This window comes from Achroia grisella, unplaced genomic scaffold (genome assembly GCF_030625045.1).
Source record: "Achroia grisella isolate CSIRO2021 unplaced genomic scaffold, CSIRO_AGI_Agris_v1 utg452, whole genome shotgun sequence".
Classification (NCBI taxonomy): Eukaryota; Metazoa; Arthropoda; class Insecta; order Lepidoptera; family Pyralidae; genus Achroia; species Achroia grisella.
Genome location: NW_026712864.1, coordinates 1,561,533 through 1,573,625, shown reverse-complemented (window position 1 = coordinate 1,573,625; position 12,093 = coordinate 1,561,533). Strand labels below are relative to the sequence as shown.

Below are 12,093 nucleotides of genomic sequence, written 5' to 3'. Positions count from 1 at the left end.
TTATGATATTAGTGTGGATATTTATGTTTACATTTTGTTTTCAAATTTTATTAGGCTTCTTTTTCAGTGAATGTTTTCGATAGTACTGTTGGTCGTTCGCCAAATATGTGAGTTTCTTTTGTTTGGTTACTCGCGTTGTTTGCTCTGCGTACAAATTTTCAAATTTTCAGAAAAAAACTCAATTGAATAAATTATATCCTTACAATGTTATTTTTGTATTGCTTGTAATTGTTAGTATTTTATACTGAGTTCGGATACTTTAAATGCTATGCATTCTCCTTCAATACGGTTTTTGAAGTATATTTTTATATTTTAGTTGATAATTGTGGAATTGTAATTCTGCTATGGTATCGGCCAATAAAGTACCGTCTTAATAGTAGTTTCTTTATTCGTCAAAATGAAAGGAACAGTGTGAAAACTGTTTAGCTAGTCCACTGAGGGGAATACATTAACAATGGTTTCCAGAGTGACAGCGTCGAGGTCCAGTTGTCAGGTCTACATATTATTTACATTGCTAGGAGTTAGGCTAATATTTTTATTGGAAATAATCTTGTATTTCTCGGAAAGGCCCTTCTTTCGTGAGAGGTACATACTTTGGGTAAGAAGACGATGTTAAGTCTGTATTTTAAAATAAAATCAGTTTTTTTTAATGGAAATGTGAAATAGTGGAATTACTTTCATTCTGTGTCAAAAGTAAATGAAGTGAAGTACACTCAATATAAGAGACAAGACAATTTTAAATTAAATTTTTATTCTAATTATAATTGTTAAGTGATGACATTAATCTACTTTTCATTTTTATCTAGCAAAGTTCATGCTCTTTCATTAGACTTTTTTGTAATGCGATTTTATGAAATGATTTACGTTCTGGTATATTAGGAATGTATAATATATAATAATATATTTTTTAATTGGATTTGTATAAATAAATAAAAAAATACAGGAACTAGTTTAAATTGGAAAATCTACTATATTTTATTTAATATACCATTGTATGTGATAGTAGAAATTCTTTATTAAAGAAATGAATCCAAAATTTCATAGAAATATAGAAAACATATCACATGTCACATGTTAACCATATGAAACAATTGCCATGCTATAAAATTTATTAAACTGTGTTTTGGCACATTAGAGGACCTATCTTGCTCACACAAATAATGCTGAGTAATGTACGACGTGTGTCGTAACTCGTAATTATTTCGTGTTCATTAATGAGTTTGCTGACGTCGCGTCGTGAACACGCCAAGTGACTCAGCAATGTGTGATTAAGCTAAGGAATACCGCCGTTTGAGACGTTAAGGTGCTTGCTATGTCATTTTAATTGTTTGTTGTCTTAATACCGGTACCTCCAAACAAGATTATTTCATTGAAATAGGTAGGTAAGCGCGAAGAAAAATATGTTTTGGATTTCTCTACAATTTTAAAGAGAGCTTGTTTGTTCGGCTTGTTACTGCATACTACATGTACTTTGAACGACTGTGAGAAGATGAAGCCATGTCTTATTAGTATATTCACTAATAGATAAACCATAAATGTGTAAACTGTAAGCTAACCAGGGATACGATGTATGTATGCCATCAGGTTGAAGAACTCTTGAAGGCGCTACTTTACCTACTTTACCTCACTGCACCAAGAAGTTCTAATGTGCAGAGCGAATTATTGAAATATTGAGCTAAGTATATATTTATAAACAGCTACTTATAAATTTTCCACCCTCGATTCTTGTAGATCGAAAACCTAAGGTGCTCAGAAAAAGGCATTATATCTCAAAAAGCTACGAATACTGAAAGAACAGGTACACAGTAAGAGAATGTTTCGATTTTTATACCTCGGAGAAAAATATGACCCTGATCACATGACACGATTTAACCAATGTTCTATATCATGATGCTATCGTCGCGAGTATTGTAACAAGGAGATTTACTGAACAAGTGGAGGGTTCTGGTAATACGTGTTTTATCTCCAATCTTCACTTGTGTTCTCCGAAATTGCTTATTAATGTACGAATACTCACCCAGATTCACTGAGATGCAGCGATAAGATTATCTTTGGCAGTTATAGGTTCAATATATATTAATAAACAGGTGGTATGAACTTATCTATAATTGCCTATTTCCGTGTACGTATTCTCGAGAAACATTAACATTATGAGATTAAAACATTACGAGTAGCTATTCTGATGAGAATTTTACAAAGAGTCGATCGGAGGGATCGTATGAGTTTTGATGAGTTCCACGCAGGTATGGTCACGTTTCCTGTACTCAAAGCTGATGAACTGAAATTAGAATTTGTATATTACGTTCAATTCTTATTTAATTTCTTATACTAAAGACATTTAGTCAACTAGTTCAAGTATGGTGAACGTAATGCCCAGTCTCTATCGATTTATATATAATTATTTATATGTATATATCTGACGAATTTTGTAAATTCTAGGCAATTTATAATTAAGTAGTAGAAAATATAAAAAATTGCATATTTTTTCCATTATTCTAATGAATTTCAGGATATGCTAAGACATTTTTAAAAATAAGATTTACTTGAATATATTTCTAGTTTGTCTCGAAATTCTCCAATCTTCACCTTATTAGGCGAAATGTAAGAGAGCCGCTAGTTAATAATATTTTTGTATTACAGACAGGATTTTGATACCGCAGTTGTTTAAACAAAGGTAATTTACTTAATTAAACTTTACAGCATAAAACTGTTGTTAGTCCCTTAGCAAGCAGTAGATAGATATGTCTTTATAAAAATCCATTATAATTTCAGCTTAGCTGTAGTCCACTGGTGAAGGTAGGATTTTCTCATATTTCAAAATGAAGAATCTGTGCTGGTTTACTTTTTAAAATATCTTGAAGATATTCATATGTATTATATATTTAAAATCAATGCGGTATAATTTCAGTCAGCACAATATATATATGTATTTATCAATAGTAGTTTTTTATATCTTAAAATATCAAACAACCTGAAGATCCACGGACGATAAGTGGTAACCGTCGCCTATATACATAGGTACATGATACCATACCATTACCACCATTCATTTGGTGCCATACCGGAGAACTAAGATATCATACATAAAATTCCACGACCTTATCTTCTTACCCTTTAACCGATACATAGAAGTATTTCAGGTAATTTCAGAACACGTATAAGGTCAAGCACGGTAACTCGCAGTAAGTAAAAATGTTGCAAATAAAATGTAGATTTTTTTTTTTAATAATAAATCCATTTATTGCCAACATCAGCACAGTTACACAGCTACACATTTATACATATTTAACATGATTGGCAATAGGTACAAACTCAGCTATTGCTGGACTGATGGGCGTCCAGCGCTGGTTTTCAGTTTGTACCTAACGCAACGCAATCACACGTGATAGACCACAACATACTGAAATAAAAATTAAACAAATTACTACATAAATATTAATAATATCCATACGGATATTATTGGACAAATGACATGTATGCAATGCATGTGTATCTACACAAAAAAAAAATTTCACAGTTATTGGTTACACAATTTATAAAGAAATCGGCAGCTACTTCATTACCATCATTACATGGTATAAAACAAAGTCGCGGTCGCTGTCTATCCATCTCTATGTAAGCTTAAATCGTTAAACCTACGCAACGGATCTTGAAGCATTTTTTTAAATACAGTGATTCAAAAGGAAGGTTTATATATATTCCGGGTATACACCCGTGTGAAGCCGGGGCGAGTAGCTAGTATAAATGAAAGAACAATTAAAAGCATACTATATATTAAACGACAAAAATTAATATGAATCCACTAAGTAATTTAACGTGAAAGTTTAAATAGTAACTGAAATAAAAAGAAAAGTTAATAAATATAAACAATTTTTTTGTTGAGATTATTTGATCATATACACTGCATATTATTCTCTGCCTCGTTCACAGAAGATATTACCAATAAGTAAAAAAACATATATAAAGTTATTTTGTCCTGGACTATTTGCATTGTCTTTGTTGCTGATCGTACTATAGAGAAATATTAATTTGCAATCACAGTTTTTGCTAGCGCTTTGTATTTGTAGCGATATTCTCGGCTTTTTGTTTTAGTCTCCGAAAGGAATAATTATGTTTTGAGAGCACAGACTTTCAGTAAGTTCGTAACAAATTGTTATGAGTAAATAAAAAGTGTGTAGGTAACACGATTGTGAATAGAAAATAATTATAAATCTTTCAACGAACATTTATAGTTTGAATCCATACAGTAATGATTCATTGACACTTTTAATTATAGTAATTTATTTAATAATAAATTATTATAGCAATTCACGGAATCAGTTCTGTAATATTTACAACAATAAAGATAGAAACATAAATTATGGATGTAAGAATGACTTTTTTATTGTTTTATAAGGATCAACACAAATTTGTCGTTGCAAACAATACGAAACGATTTATCAGTGAGAAAGTGGAATATAATTAATATACCATCAAACGGAATGAAAACAAGAATAATTTTATATTTTCCCTTCGGTAAATAACAAAATTAAAAGTCTTCTTCAAATAGCTTCAGTCGCTAAAGTATACATGTACAAAATGTGTACATCTGGCAATTTAATTAATTTGTCAGTTTTATTGAAATTAGTTCATTTTGTTGGTTAAAAAGATCATATTATTATTAATATTATTAGGTGGTAACAATGAATAACTAAAATTATAATATTAAAATATTCAACCATTACAGGCAGAATATTACGAAGTAAACACATCTTTTTCATATATTATAAATTGAATGGCTTTTTTATTCTATTATGACAATAGATTGACTGATTTCGATTAATTAGTAATAGCGCAAGCAATGTTATCTAATGCGCTGAGTTGAAAGTTTCAGCGATGTCTTCTTTTGATTTTTCTTTTTTTTAATAATTGGCATGACAAACATTCTGACGGCCTGTCTGTGGATAATCAATAACCGTTGCCTATATACATGAAAAGCACTGGATCGTATTATCATGTGACACCGAGACCAATTGCTATTTCTGAGGATATAAGATTGTCACCTCTAATACAGTAATTCCACTGTCGAATTTACCGACAACCGAAACACAATTTACAAAGTAAGCTGAGACTTTTTACAGTTCTCTGGAAATTAGACTGTGGGTGAAACTCTCCGGTATAGCTAGTTTTTAATTACCCGATTACTCAAAATTTTGTATAACATTTGCCGTACGGACAAAACAGCGTTAGCAACCAGTCGTGTGTACTATTGTAGATACATACATTGTAAATCTACATCCCTTAACATATAAGAAGCAACTTGCAACGTAGACGTCAATGAATATTTATATCGATAACCTTTGCAATACAGCTTGCTGAGATATTAATTACGATGTAGCAGCCGGCTAGGGTTATGGCTTATTAATGTGTATAAACCGGGCGATAAGTTGTTAATTTGTTTATGGGTATTTAGGAAGGGTTGTCGAGTTCTAAAAGGTATAAAATCGGTCCGTTAGGGATTGTAACTTGGATCAAATGCCATGTCATGTTATCAATAAATATTTTGTACTGTATATAAATGAAATAATTCGTTTTAAAATAGAATAAGGTAAAACGATAACGGAATTAATAAAGACATTTGACAGGTTATGTATACACTTGAATATAATTTATCCAGTTCAATTACTTCATAAGAGGTTAAAAACTGATTCAAATTTATTACCTATATCTTAGACTGCTTGTTTTGATCAGGGGACTTTTATCTCTCATTCCCTGGGATATTTCATGAGAAATATGGCCTATAAATTACTAGAAATTGGATAAGATATCTTTGAAAGAAATAAAAAAGATGAACTCTAGAAACTATAGTTTCTGAGAATTATTCCGAAATGTAAAGAGAATATTTCCTTAAAATAATAGGTTACATATTAACAAAGGATAATCTTCAACTCTTACTGAGTTGAAGGGCTTACTGGATTTACAAATTACTTTTATTTTGTTATTTTTGATCTTGGTAATGACGATACATATAATATGTGCATACATATATTTTTGGGTTATAAATATTTCTACAGATGTACTACGGCAACAGATATACCTACTACATTATGTTATCTGTGCTACTACATATATTGCCAGTTATATTTATTACTTGAGTACAATAAGTTTTCAACATTATATGTAAAGATAAATATTCAAAGTAAAGTTCGATGGTCGCGGTGGTTAGCACACCGCCTTACTTCCAATGGTCGCGGATTCAATTATTCGCACGTACAAACATTTGTCACCAAGAGCATGATTATTTAATCGATTTGGATGTTTTCTATGTATATTATGTATGCATTAAAAAATCTACGTATTTATATCAGTTGTCTAGTACCCATAACACAAGCTCTGCTTGCTTTCTGACTAGATGGCATTGTGAGAATTGTCCAGGGGTATTATTATTAAAGTATTTTAATCCAATGATTGATTAAAAACTACTGTGTTGAATTTCACAATAAAAGAGATCTACAGAAAAGTGAAACCGTAGCGTAATTAATATGCCTATATATAGACCATAGTATTTAATGTAAACGTGTATTTTGATAACGCATCCTTATCGGTAAAAGTAATTCTTACATAATATAAAACAAGTTGCTGTCGCAATCTCTCCGTCTCTATGTACACTTAATTCTTCAGTTTTTTTAATAGATAGAGTGATTCAAGTGGAAGGTTTTTGTGTGATACATGTACATCCGGGCGAAGCCGGGGCGAGTAATTAGTCTTATAGAACATATTTTATTTTTGAAAGTTTTGCTATATTTATGAAGCCCAATTTGTACAAAATCTGTCCCTCGTACGTTATTGTTGAGTATAAAAATTCCCTGAACCAATATTTTAAACGCAACAACAATACGTAACGTTTTTTTAATTTATACGAACAATATTGAATACTTAATTGTAAACCAATAAAAGTCTACCCAAACCCCTTTGACATGCAGCTGTTGGCACGTAAAACGATTTCAGTTCAGCGCAGGGTTGCCACCCGTACTGGAATCATCGAATATAAATATCAGAGTTTCACTGAGATATTTTCACGCCATACAAATTTCTACGAGATTCTGACGCATGTATTGGTCAAAATAGTATAATAGAGTTGAGATAATGTACGAGATTTAAAATGACTAATAAGCTGACGAATCACTTGATAAAAGGCGGTAACCATCGCTTATACACATAAACAGTACTAAGCATATCACTCATCGTGTGAAAGATACCCATAATACGTTTCCAAAGGATTAAGGCGTCATGTCTCTTAACTTTCAATTTCACTGCCTGGTTAGTGAACCTTACAACCAAAACACAGCTTACAAAGCAAATTACATGGCAGTCAAAATAGGGAAAATTAAGGTACACACGCTGATAGACTTTTGCAGTCTATGTCCGGTAAATAATTTCTATGTACGAGGCTAAATGTTTGAACATCAACATTGACAACCCTAGTAGCGCGAGTTCCCGCTGCTGTTATGTGGTCAGTGCGTTCGCTCTGTACACCTGATTAACTTTTTATTAATACCCGCACGATGAACGAAGGCTTCAGCATGATATCACATTGAATGTGGCTTTATCTACTTTAAAAACTATACCCGTGTTCGGGGCTTGTTACTCGTCCGCTTGGATAATACTTTGTAAAATTTAATTTTTTACCTGAAGACTTTATTACTATTACTATAAGACGTTTAAGACCAAAAAGAATTTAACATCCAGATGCGCATGAACTATATTATGATAATGTGACGGCCGTAGTACCGTATATAGGCATCAGATGGGCCGTCAGATTGTTTCTAATACCCAGAACCTAAAAAAAATTACTTGAGTTTTTTTGATGCCATATCTTCGCGAATTTTGCTGTTATATTAAAATATAACGTTCTATATTAATATTGATAGAGTAGTGAACCAGCATGCCAAGGATATAAGTGATCAATGGAAGAAAAGAAAGACAGTTAAATTAGCCCATCTTAACAAATCATGACAATGACAAACTAAACTCTGGGACCACTGCACCAATTTGAGAAATTGTTCCACCGTTCAAAAAGTGCATTATTCCAGAGTGTCACAGTTTATACATATGCCATATAGGTACACAAAGCTTGGGAAACTATGAGCACTTGTCCATTAATTGGTTGATAACACCTATTAGTTTTCCCAAAAGACAAAAATAATATCTGTTAAAAGAATACGCTACTTCCAAGCCCAGAATATGGGACAGTAAATTTTTATCTGATTTTATATATCATCAAGTGCTGAGTTCACGTTAATATAATTTGGATGTTCTCTTTTAGAATGTCAATGAAGATTACTGTTTTATCTCCTTAAATAAACGTAAAATAACATTTATAATCCAATCCGAATTTGTATATATTTTTTAAGTAAATTAAGTCACGATTAAAAAATTTTTGTTTAAATTTTTAATATCTAAGTTTTCTAATTCATAATAATGTGGTAAGAATAAAAGTAAAAATTTATTTTCAATTTTACGTTAAGTGTCAAATAATCTTTAACAAATACTTTAAACGAACCGGTTACTATTACCGAATATATGTCTATTTTATATAGGTGTATAAAGAATAAGTAAAGTAGAAGAAAAAAAAAACTTTGTTAGTATATTTCTTTATTAATATCATAATTCTATTATATATTCGATCTATGATTAAATAAATATAAACATAAACAATTCTCAAAGCAAAACAGTTGTGAATTGGTGATGATATCGCATATCATACACAAAAAATACGGAAGAACGAGAACTTCTCACATGGGCGGTACGAAAATGATTTGTGTATGTCCTGTAGGATTGATAATTTATATGAGGTCAAGTTGTTTTCATTAGTATACACATGTACAGTCAGACAAAGCTGAAATGAATTTGCCAAACTTGTTAGTAATGCAATAATTAAATTAGATGTTTACTTTGTATATATTTTAACATTTAATTTTTATACCGAATTATTATGTATGTTAGTGCCCGAATATCGCAAACTACTTTTGGATGTTTATTTTAATTTTCTATTTTATATGTTATTTTTTGAACAGATATTATGGTAGATATACTTTCCATGGTTGGTTGACTTTATAAAATATCGTTGATTTCTACGTGTTTTCATCATTTTGAGAGTCTTACAGTCTACTAACCTATTACAATGACTCTCTATGAAATTATTTATTCTTTATTCCATTCATAGTTTTTAATTATGGTTGATACCTTTATTTATAAATATAACAAATTTACATCCCACTAAATATACTAGTCATTGCTAGAGGCTAAATTTGCCTTTTTTTTGAGTAAAAAATTCAAAATATGTTCGCTTACAAATATGAAAAAAAATCATCAGGAATTTAAAGCCAGCTATAAAATAAAAAATAAAAACGTATTTTTTATTTAAAGTACCTCATATTATTAAGCCTGGAATGTATGTTTTGCAGACCATATGCACAGGCTGGGTGGCGAACTGGCAAATGAGTTCATTGTTTGTCCTGAAGTGTTTTTGTGTCTACACATGTTGTAGGAACTCTGATGAATATTATACAAACAATCTAGGCACGTATACTATGTTATAAGTATACATATAGGTCAATGTTAACACAATACCTACTTGCCCTGGAGTCTGCAAGGCTGAACTAGTATAAATATTGTCATGATCTGATTATTTTATACATCAAAGAAACTAAACAAACAGCATTAGGTATTGCGAATTTTGGCGCATATTTTTAAATTTATATATATCAGTTATTATTATTTCTAATGGTATTCCAGAGATGCTAGTTTCAATCAGGCATTGTACTTCACGTTTTTTAATTCGATGGGTTTGACTTCCACACAATATAAACAGTTCAAGAAGATCTCTTAAAAATATTTCAGTATGTCTATCAGTTGTCTAGTCAATTCCAAAATATATGCTCTGTTTAGTTTAGGGCTATATAGTGTATATGAAACAGGACTATTTACTTATACCATAGATAATATAATATTACACCTTATACTAATCGAGGTAATGATGATATGTCCCCTACTTCTGCATTAATAATATGAGACGTAATATTTGTTGTGCATACAGTTAATCTGATGAAAGCACATGATCACCGAGTCATACGATATATATCTGTGACAAAAATGTATGACTTTGTACAAATAATTATTTGTAACAGAAGCACATGATCAGATCCCTTTGTGTGAATATTTGTCTGACTGATAAGTGTGACAGGAGTGAGTATTGTTTTATAAATAAACAAAATTATATCTCTTTATCAATATTTTAGATGGATGTCTCCAAAGATAAGGTAGCGGGGGCAAGACTGGCAATATGCGATAGATCTATTATATGTATATATTATGATCAAGTAGAGGGTGTGGTATCTGAGCAAAGAGTGATCTTCGAAATCATTCTATCATTATTACCTTAGCTTCTACCTGGCTAGCTGTGATATATGTGTAGAGTAAGATTATAACCATAGGGATTGAGAAAACCTATATCTAATTGATACCGGATGTAGGTCTTTTCAATATGTTTTTATGTTTATATGTTCAATATCAAGTAATGATGAATTAAAAAGAATTGCTGAAGATCGTGCCCAGTGGTGTGTTTGAAGAAACGCCTATGTCTAACACTGGATTACCGTGGGATGATGATGATGGTGATGGTAATATGCGATTCTTCGCTTTTCAAACCAGGCGATAGTTAAGGTACTGGCTAGTTTAGTATCGAATATTTGTAATTCATTTCAATGCGAAGTTTTTTATACATATACTGTTTCTTAATGGATTATAATTGAAAGGTGATTTTAACAGCGCAAATGCTAATGTTATAACGCTAGCTGGCACTAATTAGGGTTAAAATCGGGTTATTATAATTTTAGACGACAATGACTAGAACTCATTATAGTAATTACTCGTATCTTCTAAAATTGTAGGCACCAGTATATATAGTAGATTTTATATGTATCTAATGTGTTCTCTTATACAAAGTAATAAATTGAATAGTAAGCCATTAACATTACTTTACTACCGACTGCAGTATGAATTCACTAGATGTTTGCGCCTTTGTTATTTATCTTTATAATTGACAGACTAAATAAGAGTATTAAAGATTATGAAGAAAATGAAAACATGAATATGAGAATAATGAAAAATTTCATATCTTTATCATCTAAATAGTATGTAACTTTATAAGGTTTTGTAAGTTGGAAGCGCGCAAGAGAAATTATGTAACTACCTCTAGACAAGTAAAATATCTCTTACTTTCATAAATCATTGGTCAATTGTTCTGTGTATCTATATAAAGCTATTGTCAGATTGATATTTGAAAAATAAAGAAATAGATTTATACATTTCAACCGACGGTCGAAAGGAAGTTTATACGGTTATATGGTTTTTTTTTATATGGCGTTTTATTACTAAATTTAATCGGTTAATAATCTGTACTACACACGAAAGTGCATTTATGTTATATGCTAAAAATAAACGATTTATTATAGGTGAAACACACATGTATTTTAGTGTACAATGTATTTGATAGCTCATATAACTACATACATGCAGAATATATGTATATTCTGCATATAAATCTTTTGAAAGAATTTTTCGAAATGGTAGGTACGACTTCACTTTGTAATATTTAAGATTTTGTATATATTGTGCGTTTACTCTGTGAAATCAATGAATTGATTGTTGTAAAAGTCTGATTACTGTTGTTATTTTGATTTTCAGGATTATTTCCCATTGCCTTTGCAGTTATTACGGTGTTTGTCAATATATTACTATTACTTAAGGGATTTATAATATTTTGTTTAATTTTTGGTATAGATTCAATAAGCGTCGGAATTTGAGCACCAATAGAATGTTTTCAGTGGCAGTGGGTAGGTTTCACATTGAATATTTGTGGTTTCAAACACACACATCTTATCGGAAGTAAACAAAATAATACAACGACAAACATTTGTATTCTTGAGTATGATTGTTTGTATCGGTCTGGGTGTTTCCTAATGATAATTTATTTAAAAAAATGTATCAAAATGATATATTTTGTTATTTGGCGCTGTGTGAATTGTCGATAATTAAATTTCGATAAAAAAA

General features: G+C 30.7%; 1 protein-coding gene across 2 annotated transcripts in view; it reads right to left on the bottom strand.

The window, feature by feature from the left end:
- LOC131845099 (cilia- and flagella-associated protein 299-like) overlaps window positions 1–12,093 on the bottom strand; it is a 251,121-nt gene that overhangs the window by 164,517 nt on the left and 74,511 nt on the right. The window lies entirely within an intron of this gene.